Raw genomic sequence first — 12,718 nt, 5'->3', positions numbered from 1 at the left:
AAAAATGTCTCCAGACTTTGCAAAACATCCCCAGATGGCGAAGTTACCCTTGGTTGAGAACCTTGTTCTAAAGTTTTCCTATCTTCCTCAAACTCATGACCTCACCTTCCAATACCTACTTTCAGTTGGTAATTTTGCCTCCTGCTTTTCTGAGGAGAGCATCAGATCTAAACTTTTTAAATATTCCTTTCTTTCTGCTCAAAATTCATCTGGATTGACACCCACCCTTTCTTCCTCCCCTTCAGTCTCCAAGTGTCCTCTTTTTTAAGACTAGCCACTGCACTTAAACCTTTTATTAAAGTCCATGCCAGCTCCTCCAGTCTTCACTTCCATCAGTCATTGCTTTGCTCTCTGCTCCTTTAATCATTTTTCTGCTGAGGTCTTCACTTCTGTCTAGATGTAGTCGTAGTGGTTAAGAGCTCAAGTGCTAACCAAAAGGTCGGCAGTTCAAATCCACCAGCTGCTCCTTGGAAACCCTATGAGGCAGTTCTACCCTGTCCTATAGGGTTGTTATGAGTTGGAATCCACTTGATGGCAATGGGTTTTTAATCACCAACTTGGAGCCTCTGGGTGGTGCACACAGCTAATGGTACTTGGCTGCTAACTGAAAGGTTGGCGGTTTAAGTCCACCCAGAGGTACCTGAGAGGAAGGGACTGGCAATCTACTTCCTAAAGATCAGCCATTGAAAACCCTAAAAAAAACCCTATGGAGCACATTTTCTACTCTGACACACATGGGGTTGCCATGAGTCGGAGTCGACTCAAGGGCCACTGGAACTGGAAATCACTAACTCAGCTCCAAACTTTGCAGGAGAACTATAAAATTCCTCCCAGGATGGTCATGAATATCAGGTAATTTATCGGTTCCATATCTGTTCAGTTTTATTTTGTTTTTCCTGAGGATAGGCCACCTAAATCATCCCTCTTCCTACTCCAGTCTAGACTGGTTGATCTTTAGGCCTATGGCACTTCTTTGCATCCACATTTTGGGAATTCCTTTTGCTCCCCTCTTTTGTTGAATCTCTTATTTCCTGGAGTCTGTGTCTTCTTCTTTCTTAATTTACTTTCTTATTTTGATGAAGCAAATTTTCTCTAAGCTTTTACACAAAAAATTCACAGGAGATAAGTATCTTTTAGTGCTTGAATTTTTAGAAATGCCTTTGTTCTCCTATAGTTGATTGATAATTTGCCAGCATATAGAAATATAAGAAGTACCTCAGCGGAGCAAATGGTTAAGCACTGGCCTGCTAACTGAAAGGCTGGTGGTTCAAACCCACCCAGAGGTGCCTTGGAAGTAAGGCCTGGCAATCTGCTTCTGAAAGGTCATAGCCAGGAAAACCCTATGAAGCAGCTCTACTCCACACAGCTGGTATCAACTCAAGGGCAACTAATAACAACAACAAATAGAAATATTAGTTAAAAGTCATATTCCCTCAGAATTTTGAAGACATTATTCCACCATTTTTTTGCATCCAAGCCTGCTTTCCAGAAGTCCAATACCGTTCTGATTCCTATTCCTTTGTATGTGAATTTTTTTCCTCTCTGGGAGTTTTTAGGCAGTTCTACTCTGTCCTACAGAGTCGCTATGAGTTGGAATCTACTCGACAGCAGTGGGTTAGTGGGTGGTCCTCACCGTCTTCCTCTTCTTCTTTGTCATCTTCTTCCTCTTTTTCTCCTTCCCTTTTTTAAAAATGTAACAACTCTACTGAGATATAATTCATACAATTCATCCATTTCAAGTATACAATTGCATGGTTTTTAGCATAACAGAGTTTTATAACCATCACCACAATCAGTTTTAGAACATTTTTATTACCCTGAAAAGAAATCCTGTGCTTATTTCCCCCCATTTCTCACCAAGCCCTCAAGCCCTAGGCAACCACTAATCTACTTTCTGTCTCTATGGATCTGCCTATTCTGGACATTTCAGATAAATGGAATCACACAATATGTTGTGTACTGCAACTGGCTTCTTTCACTCACACAATGTTTTCAAGATTCATCCATTGTGTAGTATATTATTCCTTTTTGTTGTTAAAAAAACATTCTGTTGTATGAATATACCACATTTTGTTTATCCATCCATCAGTTAATGCACTTGTTATGAATAGAATTTTCTTTTATCCGTGGTCTTCTGAAGTCTCACGATGACATTCTTTGGTGCTGCTTTTTTTCACTGTTATACTGGGAACCCAATAAATCCTTTTAGTCTAGGGAATTATGGTCTTTAGTTCTGGTAAATTTCTCATGTTATTTCTTTGATAATTTCTTTCCACCAATTTTCTCTCTTCTCTTTTTGTGGAATTCCTATTAGCTGGATTTTGAGCCTTCTAGATTGAGCCCCAGATTTTCTTATGGCCCTTCTTTTTCCACTTGTTTTCTTTTCTGGGAGACTTCCTCAGTTCTTTCCCAACTCTTCCATTTAATGTTTTATTTTAATATTAAAAAGCTCTTTTTTGCTCCCTGCTTTTTCATAGTATCCTGTTCTCTTTTATGAATTCAGTAAAGCAGAAAAACCAAACCCAGTGCCATCGAGTCAATTCCGACTCAATATCTCCTCCTAATTCTCTGACAGTTTTAGTTATTCTATTTTTAATGTTTCTTTTTCTTTCTGCAGTGTCTGTTTCCTCAAAGTTCCTTTCGTTTTACCTCTGTCATTCATATTAGCTATTTTCCTCAATTTTTAGTGATTGTTGCCTATCCAATAGTATTTAAAATCAATGCCCTAAAAAGCAGTTCAGAGATTCTGTGTGTGTGTGTGTGTGTGTGTGTGTGTGTGTGTGTGTGTGTGTGTGAGCGGGGATAGCTAGGTGACTAGTGAACCTTATAGTAAAGGAATTGGGCAGGGATCTGGACATTCAGTTGTTTAGTCTTATCTCCTGAGCTGGTAATTTCCCCCCAAAAGAAATTCTCTAGACTTCTACCTGAAGAGGTGAGTTTAAGCCTGGCTGCTGACCTTTTGAGAAGCTAGCCAGGTAAGAGGACTAGGGAATCTCACCGTTAGGTATGTCATCACTCCCTACATCCCTCTGGTTTCTAATTGGCACCTCACTTCCACCTTCAGCTCTGACTGTTGACTCTGCAGCCTGATCCTCTCTAGTTCAGTCTCTCTGAGGATGTCCTGTCATCTGCTGGATATGGGGTGTGAGGTGCTAGGCAGTTACCTGGTTGCCTGTTTCCGCCTCACCCAGCAACTTGACCCTCAGAGGCCCCTAGTGCTTCCAATTCCATGTCAGATTGTGTTGACATCTCCAGTCTGCTGTTGTCTTCAGTCCAATATCCTTCGCCTTTGTGGGTTCATATCCTTTTTATACATTTACTATCATTTTAGCTGGAATTTAAGAGGGCATGCAAATAAACAAGTATGTCCAATCTACCATGTTTAACTAGATGACTTAGCTGCTTTCGACTGAGCGATTCCATCAACCTCATGCTCATCTCTGTTAAGGTTATTCCTCCTTTGGTTCAGTCTCTGGATTTCTGACAGGTTAATCTTTCTAAAGCATGGCTCGACTTATATCATTACTTGGTTAAAAATCCTGTACTGCTCCCCATCCTGCTACAGGATCGTAACATTAGAAAAGGCTTTATACTTTCTTTGGACCAGCTCCCTGTGGTGCTGGAGAGAATGCAAAGAACAAGATATATGCCTCTGTTGATCTTGGGCTGTTCCCTACCTAAGGTGGAAAAACATTCCTTCTGTTCATTCTCTCTCTCTCTCTCTGTCACACACACACACACACACACACACACACACACACACACACACACTATACCACTCCACCCCACATACACTACAGTCTTTTATTTCGACCTTCCCCTACTGGGTGGGGCGTAACTGTCTCTCTCATCAACTTGCAGCAAGAATAGACTTGAGCCAAAGCGGGTCCTGGCTCCCTGATTTTGGGGGGCTGCCCCATGTTACAAGGGTAAGAAAATGTAAGTCCTTGCCCATGTATCCCCTTCCCTCTTTTCTGAGTTCATTACTTGCTCTCCACTGGCCTGCAGACAGAAGATTAGCTGGTGTTTCCTTACAGAGAAGTGTGAACACAGAAGGGGACAGCTGGTGTCCTGTCCACCCAAAACCCAAGCCAAACCCAGTGTCGAGTCGATTCCGACTCATAGCGACCCTATAGGACAGAGTAGAACTGCCCCATAGAGTTTCCAAGGAGCGCCTGGCGGATTCGAACTGCCAACCCTTTGGTTAGCAGCCGTAGCACTTAACCACTATGCCACCAGGGCAGATGTTACGTGTTCCAAGTGTTTGTTTTGTGTTTGGGACTTTGGGGGCACATCAGTGAGTTGATCATACTCTTCATTTCATGGCATTCCCTCGTCAGTGGTTCAGTGAGATCTCTTGGTCAATTAGTGAATTCTTACTTTCCCCTCCCATTCCCCACACGCCCTTTTCTTGTCCATACCCAGGCTGCCATTCCTGAGTATTGAATGCATTTCTTAGCTAGGGTTTCTTGGAAACAAGCTCTAAAACAGGGAGCTGTATGCTGAACGTTGATTCAGGAGTGCTGGCAGGAGATACACACATGGAGGCAAGTGAGGAGGGCAGGACTGGACTGAAGGTGAAGTTGATCCCCATTGTGGATGCAACTGAGGACTCAGCTGGGCCCACAGAGCTCTGGGCCTGTCATAACCCTTCAGAGTTATTCCTGTATCAGCCAGCCATTGGCCACTGGCCCTACCCTAGGAGGGTCATAACCTTAGGTGAGGCAAAGGGCAAGTCCCCTGAGGAATGCAGCCTTGAGCTGCAGCAGCTGATATTTCTAGCAACTGGGGTGTGGTACATTTTCCACCCCCCACCCCAAAGTCCCAGAGGGGATCTAGATGGAGCGCCACCAACCAAACCAAACCTGTTGCCGTCCAGTCGATTCCGACTCATAGCAACCCTATAGGACAGGGCAGAACTGCCCCATAGGACTTCCAAGGCTGTAATCTTTATGGGAGCAGACTGCCGCATCTTTCTCCCCCAGAGCCACTGGTGGGTTTGAACTGCCAACCTTCTGGTTAGTGGCCGAGTGCTTTAACCACTGTGACACCAGGGCTCCTTTGAACATCACAGTATCCACTATAACGCATGTCCTTTTAATCCACCTTCCATAAGTTTATTCACCTACATATATATATAGGTCCTTGAAACATGTAGTGTTGCTTTGTGCCATTTAAAAAATGTATGCAAATGGTGGTGTACTATAAATCCATTCCTTTTTTTTTTTCTTTCCTTTTCCCACTCAGCTTTGTTTTTGAGCCCTATCCATGTTGCCATAAGTGAATCTATTTTATTCCTTCTTACCACCGCATGGAGTTTCATCATTAGTATTTACCCCAGTTTACCCTTCTATTCCCATGGTGCTGGACACCCAGGTTGCCACCACCATCAGCGATGTGATGAGCGGTCCTGTGCTTGCAGGGTTTTCCAGGGTACACACACCCACAAAGTGGCAATTCTGGGCCATAGGTGCTATGCATTCTTCACGGGACTAAAAACCAAAAAGCCAAACTCACCGCCAAGTCAGTTTCGACTCATGGTGATCCCACGTGTTACAGAGTAAAACTGCTCCATAGGGTTTTCTAGGCTGTAATCTTTACAGAAACAGATTGCCGGGCCTTTCTTCTATGGCATTGTTGGGTGGGTTGAGTGTAAACTGTTTACACAGCCCAGGGACCTCTCATTTCCCTAAGTACTACCAAACTGTGCTCCAAAATGGCTGCACTCGTTTTTGCATTTGTCGGCTTTCCTTGCCAGTGCTTATCAGGTTTTCCAATTCTTGCTGTTCTGTTGGATGTAAACTGGTATTTTATTTTTGTTTAAATTTGTATTTTCTGGTTATTTATCAAATTAAACATCGCCTCATATACTTGTTGGCCATTAGGTTTCCCTATGAACTACCTGTTTGTATCCTTTGCCCATTTTTCTATTGTTTCCTGTCTTTCTCTGAACATTTCCTTGTGATTGTTTTCTTCCAGGCATTACCCATTTGTTAACACTGTCAATGGTGTACTTTGTTGACCAGAAATCCTCACTTTCGATGTAAAATCCATCCGTTTTTCTTCTTATGGTTTTGCTTTTTTAGTTCTTGTTTAGGAAACCTCCCACCTCACGGTCACAATATATGATCATATATTTTCTTCTAACAGTTTATGGTTTTACCTTTCACATCTAGGTATTGAATCCACATTGAGTTTATTTTTGTATTTGGTAAGGAAATAGGCATTCAAATTTATTTTGCCATTTATAAAATAGCTCATTTTTCCTTTATGAGGCCAGATTTATCAAATGCCAAGTTTTTGTGCATTCATGTCTGCTTCTGCCTTTGCCCTTCCATTTCACTCATCTGTGTATCTGTTCCTGTGCCAGTACCACACTGTTTTAATAACTATAGCTTTGTAATACTTTTCAACATCCAGTATAGTGTATTCCTTCTTTTTTAGTCATGTTAGCACTAGTGGACCTTTAAACATTCTCATAAGTTTTAGAATGTTTGTCAAGTGATCTTCCCACCCACCCTCTGCCCCAAATTAGACTTCCCTCCCCTCAGCCAAATCTACTGGGATTTTGACTTGAATTAATTAAAACTACAGATTAATTTAGGGAGAACTGACTTTTTATAGGGTTAAGTCATCCTTTCCATGACTATGATAGATTATTCCATTTATTCAGGCATCCTTTTATATTTTTAAATAGGGGTTTAAATCTTCCTTCATAAAAAGTCTTGTATATTATTTGTTAGACTAGTTTTTAGTTATTATACCACTTTTGTTGCTATGATAAGTAGTATCTTATTTTACATTGAATTTTTTTTACTGATAAAAAGGAATGTGTGTTTTATTCTCTCTTGGTAAGGTAGATATTTCATGCAGTAGGGGTAGATACTGAAAAAATACGATAACTGACTCTTAACATTCGGTGTCAAATAATCACTCTGAAATGAGTGCTGAAGTTCTGGGAATAACTAGTGTCTAAGACATCACTAATTTATAACTATGTGCTGTTTTCCAAAAACTGCACATGTTTAATTGGAGCCAACATGCACCTCAGTTCTCTCTGGTCCTGCTTCCTTTCCTCCAGGGAACTCATATCCCAGAATATCTGACTGCGCAAGATCTGCCTGGACTTTACTTAGGTGGGTCCAGCCTTGACTGCAATACTGTTGATCGCAGAGTCGGGCCAGTGCCAGCGCAGGAAAAACTGACAGCCCTCTTCCCCAGACGCCTTTCCCAGCCTAAGTCAGAAGGGGGCCCTGGAGGGCACAAGGATGAAGAAAGCAGAGCTGGGCATGAACAGAGCAGCAGGGCTCTCCACATCAGCACCACCAAGGAGCAGGATTTGATAGGAGCCCTGTGGTATCTCGGAGGCTAAGCAAGGCACCAGCAGGCTAAATATGTGCTCCCTTTTGTACCCCTGAAAACTCTGGTGGCACAGCGGTTAAGCACTACAGCTGCTAACCAAAGGGTCGACAGTTCAAATCTACCAGGCACTTCTTGGAAACTATATGGGGCAATTCTACTCTGTCTTATAGGGTCGCTATGAGTCTGAATTGACTCAATGGCAAAGGGTTTGGATTGGTTTGGTCTTGTATCCCCTTCCTTCTCCTCTGTAAAGTGTTCTAAATGAACTGCTATTGAGTTGATTCTGACTCATGGCAACCCATGCGTGTCAGAGTAGAACTGAACTCCATAGGGCTTTCAATGGCTGTTTTCAAAAGGAGATTGCCAGGTCTTTCTTCCATGGCACCTCTGGGTGGACTCAAGCCAACAACCGTTTGGTTAGCAGCTGATTACGTTAACCTTTTGTACCACCCAGGGACTCTGAAGCCTTGTTAGGTTAAATGGTAAGAGAAGTGACAACTTTTTAAATCTCATTGGGTCTAAGCATGCAAATCCAAGAACCACCTGCCCCAAATTAGATTCACCCTTTATTATGCTACTATGCAAAAACCACTTTACAGCATTTTTAAAAATTCTCATTTTCGTTCTCGCTAATCCTCAGAGCCTCCCTGAGAAAGAGAAAAGCACACGTGTCACCCCTATTTTGCAGTTGAAACTGAGTCACAGACACGTCCAACGCAGCACAATGAATTATGTTCGGATTAGGCCCTAGAGCCTTCTGACTTTCTAGCCCAAAGTTCTCCCATCCTACCATGAGAAGCATGTTTCTCATATCTGATTAATGTTTGGAGCTCTTTTGAAACAGGAAACAAAAGTCTCTCAGACATCTAACATTGTCCTAAGTTATTTATATCATAATGCAACCTAAAGTTACAAACAAAAATAAGCATTACTTCCTAATGTTTATAGCACTTTTACAACTAAGAATTAATGAAATGTGAACAAAATTCTTAAAAAAAAAAAAAAAAAAGGTAAATTAACAGTCTCAGTCTAATTTGAACCATAATGTTGTCATCCTGGAACTGAATCGTGCTGTGGGTGAGCATCTGGTCCAGACCGCTCCGGAGGTTCTTTTTCAGTGCCGCGCCTGCCTCCTGTGGGCCTCGCCAGTCTTCTGTATGGGAACTTCTGAAGAATCTTTGCTTGCTGAAAGCACTCATGGCAACTTTTGGTCTTGGCTGGCCACGACTGCATCATTTCAGCATTGGATCTTCCTCTCTTCCTTGAGCTTTCAAAGTTGATTCCTTCTTAAGGAAAAAGGCAACTAGTAATTCTTATTAAAGCCAGCTTTCCAGCTTGAACTGTGGTAGGGCTGACCCTTTGCCTGATGCAATCGACCAATCCTCATAGCCAGAATTAAGCATTTCTAGATTTGGGGTATTAAAAAAAAACTTGTCGGATTTTTCTCTTTGAGGAAGAGTTATGAAAAAAAAGAGGAAGATAAATACTGAGGAGTTCAATTTGGCTCTGTGAAGGCCTTACTGATAGAGGAGACTATCTAGCAGGGAGAAAAATAAAAAAAACGCTCAGCACCAGTTGCTACCCTGATGAACCTCATCCAATTATTCAACAGGACACTGCCGCGTAGGCTTTTATTTTATTTTATCTTCTCTTGTTTGTCATTCCATTGTAAAAGTTTTGTTTTTTGGATAAAAACCCTATTTTGTGTCTATTATTTTTCATTTGGCAACTTTTTTTTTTTTTTGGCTTCCATATTTGTAACTGAGTTCAAAATTAATGTCGGATTTATTATTGATTTATGCATTTATTTCTTTACTTTCCTACTGAAATGTAGCAGCTTAGATGCCCACTTCTGAAAAGGATTTCTAAGGAGCGTCTGTGGCAGAGTTCCAGGTTGAATAAGAAGAATCAGGCAGAATGTGTAAATGTAAAGTACTTTAGGAAAATGTTAGTTACATTCTCCTTTCCTGACGGTGTTCTTTTTTTCAACATGAAGAATTGAGGCAAGGTGTTCTCCCAGGGGAAATTCCTTCAGACTGGTTTAGGCCAAGCCTCTGGGATTCCAATGAATGCAAAAAAAAGGAGGTGTTTTTCCTTGGGAGAGTCACTCTGATCCTGCCAAGCCCTGCTTCCTTCCATCTTAAAGTCCTTGACAGAGATAAGAGGATCTGCCTGTATCCCCCACAGAGCCCAGAGCCATTTTACAACCCTACCCCACAGCTGGTGTATACTGGTCTGACACTGGTGTGGTCAAGCTCTTTGGCATGTTTAGCTCTAGGAAGACATCTTCAGCCTGGACAGGCTTCCTGGGCCTGGCCAAGCTCATGACACATGCCTCCTCATCACTGCCCCAACCTCTCAAACCCCAGGGATAGGAAAAAACAAAAAAAAACCCAAACCCAGATAGGGTGGCCAGATAAAGTATAGGACAGCCACTCAACTTTGAATATCAGTTAAATAACTTTTGTAGTATGAGTATGTCCCAAGTATTGCATGAGTTACACTTATGGCCATGTTCTTCCCTCTCCTCTACCACGTACTCCCGGAGTTTGACTTTTCCTCTTCTTGCTCCCTTTTTCCTTCAAGCTTCTAACCTTCAGCAGTCTTGGATTCCTTACTTCTTTCCATCTCACAGGCCCCTTCCTGTTCAGGGTCACTGCTGGTATTTGCAGGCCAGGGCAAGGGTACATATGGAAGCCTGCCCTTCCCCACCCCAGCGCCTTTCTGCTCCTCCAGGAGCTTGCACACCCTTGGCCCCAGTCCCAAAATCTGTTCACACATTCTGTGCCCTCCCTCCCTGCCCAAACAGCCATCCCTTGGCTGGCCTGTGTACCTAGAGTGTGGTCTAGAAAGGAGAGAAGGACTTCCTGTGGAATGTCTCCTTGGACACGCCTGCCCCTTGTCCACAGGGAGAGACACGACTGGAGTAGAGCCAAAGACGGCTCTTATAACGTGCAGGGTCCAGGCAGAGACCTGGGAGTGGGCCCAAGGGTGGCACTACCTATGCCACAATCCTGGAGAGCTTACGTGGACATTCTTTTGGCCTTGGGACTTGTATTTGCTGGATTTCTGCATTCTTTCACAGAAAGTCCTGCTGGGATGTCTATGAACACCAAGGCATCCAGCTTACTATCTTGGCTACCCTGTTCTTCCCTCCCCCCTCCTTCCCTGGCCTCAGCTACCATCTCCCTCCCTCTACCAGTGTGGCAGGCTTTGGGATTCCTTTTCCTTGTACAACAGAACATTGCAGGGTAGGGAGGTGGAGTCGCCAAATTTAATTGAAAAGTAAGAGTTTTAATTTAGTGTATTGTAGACAGCACTGGGTTGGTTTTTTTTTTTTTTTTTGTGGAGGGGAGCAGGGAGGAACAGGTATGAAGAAGAAGTTAGCATGGGGAGAAGATTGTTACTTTGGAGAGAATTCAACCAGTTGTTTTTTACCCCCTACTCCCTTCACCCCCTGCTTTGGGTTGAATTCAGCTAGTGATTTTTCAGTCTGGTTGTGTGTGTAGACATACCCATAGCATCTCTGATCCCCTCCTTCCTAACAGACAAACTGCTGCCAAAGCTGAGGGCTTCATTCTCCATGGTGACCAAGCCCCTCATTTCCATTTCATCTCAGCCTCCACCTCCTCTCCACCCACCCCTTCACTTCACAAATAGCCGGGTTCTTTCCTTTCTCTTGTTTCATTTCCCTCCTGTCTCACTTTTTTATCCCGCACCTAGCAATTTTCTCCAGCGTTTAAGGACTCAGTGTCACCATGTCACTGGCTCCTTCCTTTATCTGCCCTCCTCCTTCTCCTTGCCCCTTTTCTCCGCTGACTCCTGACTCTTTGCTCTGCCTCAGACACATTCCTTCTAGTGCCCCCTGCCTGCTCTCGCCTCTGGCCTAAAGGACTGGAGAGGCAGAGGAGGGAGGAGGAAGGAAGGCACCCTGCCCCTCCTCCGTCCTTGGCTCAGCCAGGACTCAGGATTTTCCCTGGGGGGAGACGAGTCTGCAGCACCATCTCCTGGTCCATCTCCCACAGCTGGGGGTGTGGGGTCTGTGAGGGGTGGGGGTGTGTGAAGGGCTGGGAGGCAACCCCCTGACTTCTGTGGAATGATCCCTGGAATCAGCGGCCACTGGAACCCTCCCAGATGCCTTCTTCAGCCATTCTCTGTCGGAGACTCAGAGGCCTCCCCAGTAGGATAGTCAAGGAAGAGAGACCACCATTGCACCTTGCCTGGACTGTGGAATTCAACTCACGTCTTAGGTCTCACTGACAGGTTTCGAAATTCCATTCATAGCTAGCTCCTCTTTGCCAGGAGGGAGGCCTTCCTACTCTAATGGACACGCATCCCACAACTGTAAAATGGCACTTGTCCTTAAGCACTGTTTTTATGGCCCATTCCTTTACAGCATACAAAGCATTCTTACCAAAATTATCTTCTTTAATCCATTTGATAATTAATCAATTCATCGAGGAGTTGCTGGAAGCACTCAGCTACTAATTGAAAGTCTGAAGATTGAAGTCCACCCAGAGGCACCTAGGAAGAAAGGTCTGGCGATCTACTTCAGAAAGGTCACAGTCGTGAAAACCCTATGGAGCACCGTCCTACTCTGACACACATGGGTTCTCCATGAGTAGGAGTCCACTCCATGGCAACTTTTTAAAAAAAATTTATTGATGATCACGTGATTCTGATTTGTAGGTAAACTGAGGCCCAGAGGCGTTGAATAATACATTACCCAAGTATGTGGAGGAAGAAGTAAATGGTGGAGCTGGGACAAACACCGGACTTGTCATTCCTGGTTCATCACCCCTTCTTTTCTTTAGCGGTCTGTGAAAGGAAGGGGGGAAGGCCAGGGCGCTGCCCACTGCACCCACCCGAGGAGAGGTGTTAACAGGAGGGGTGAGTCTCAGTGGTTTCCCTTCTGCCATGTCCCTTCATGTCCAATTTGCATTACTGTACAGAGCTAATTCGTAACGTTCTTGTTAACGTTTCTTTATAGACGTTTTAGTTGTGCCTGCCCATATGTGAGCCTGATTTTTTTTTTTTTTCTTAGACTGTGAACTCCTTGTGGGCACTTTTCACTGCCCGACTGCCCACAGGGAGTTAGTTCCGGGGTCCACACGCGTCCAGCATAGTGTAAACAGTAGGAACACTGGGGCAGGGGGAGACCCGGCTGACTCTCTGGCTTTCCCTTCTTCCTGTTAAACTTCAGCCAGGTTTCCAGCCTCCTCGTTAGCCTTCGAGAGAAATTCAAGTTCCAATCATCAAATCAGCCATTGTAAATTCCCTTGAAGCAGCTCCAGAGCTCCAAGGAACTACCAAACCCCAGACCCAAATCCATGTCAAATTTCATAGATACAATTTA

Source organism: Loxodonta africana, chromosome 15 (assembly GCF_030014295.1).
Source record: "Loxodonta africana isolate mLoxAfr1 chromosome 15, mLoxAfr1.hap2, whole genome shotgun sequence".
Taxonomy (NCBI): Eukaryota; Metazoa; Chordata; class Mammalia; order Proboscidea; family Elephantidae; genus Loxodonta; species Loxodonta africana.
The sequence above is the reverse complement of the archived record's forward strand: the minus strand, read 5'-3'. Positions refer to the sequence as shown.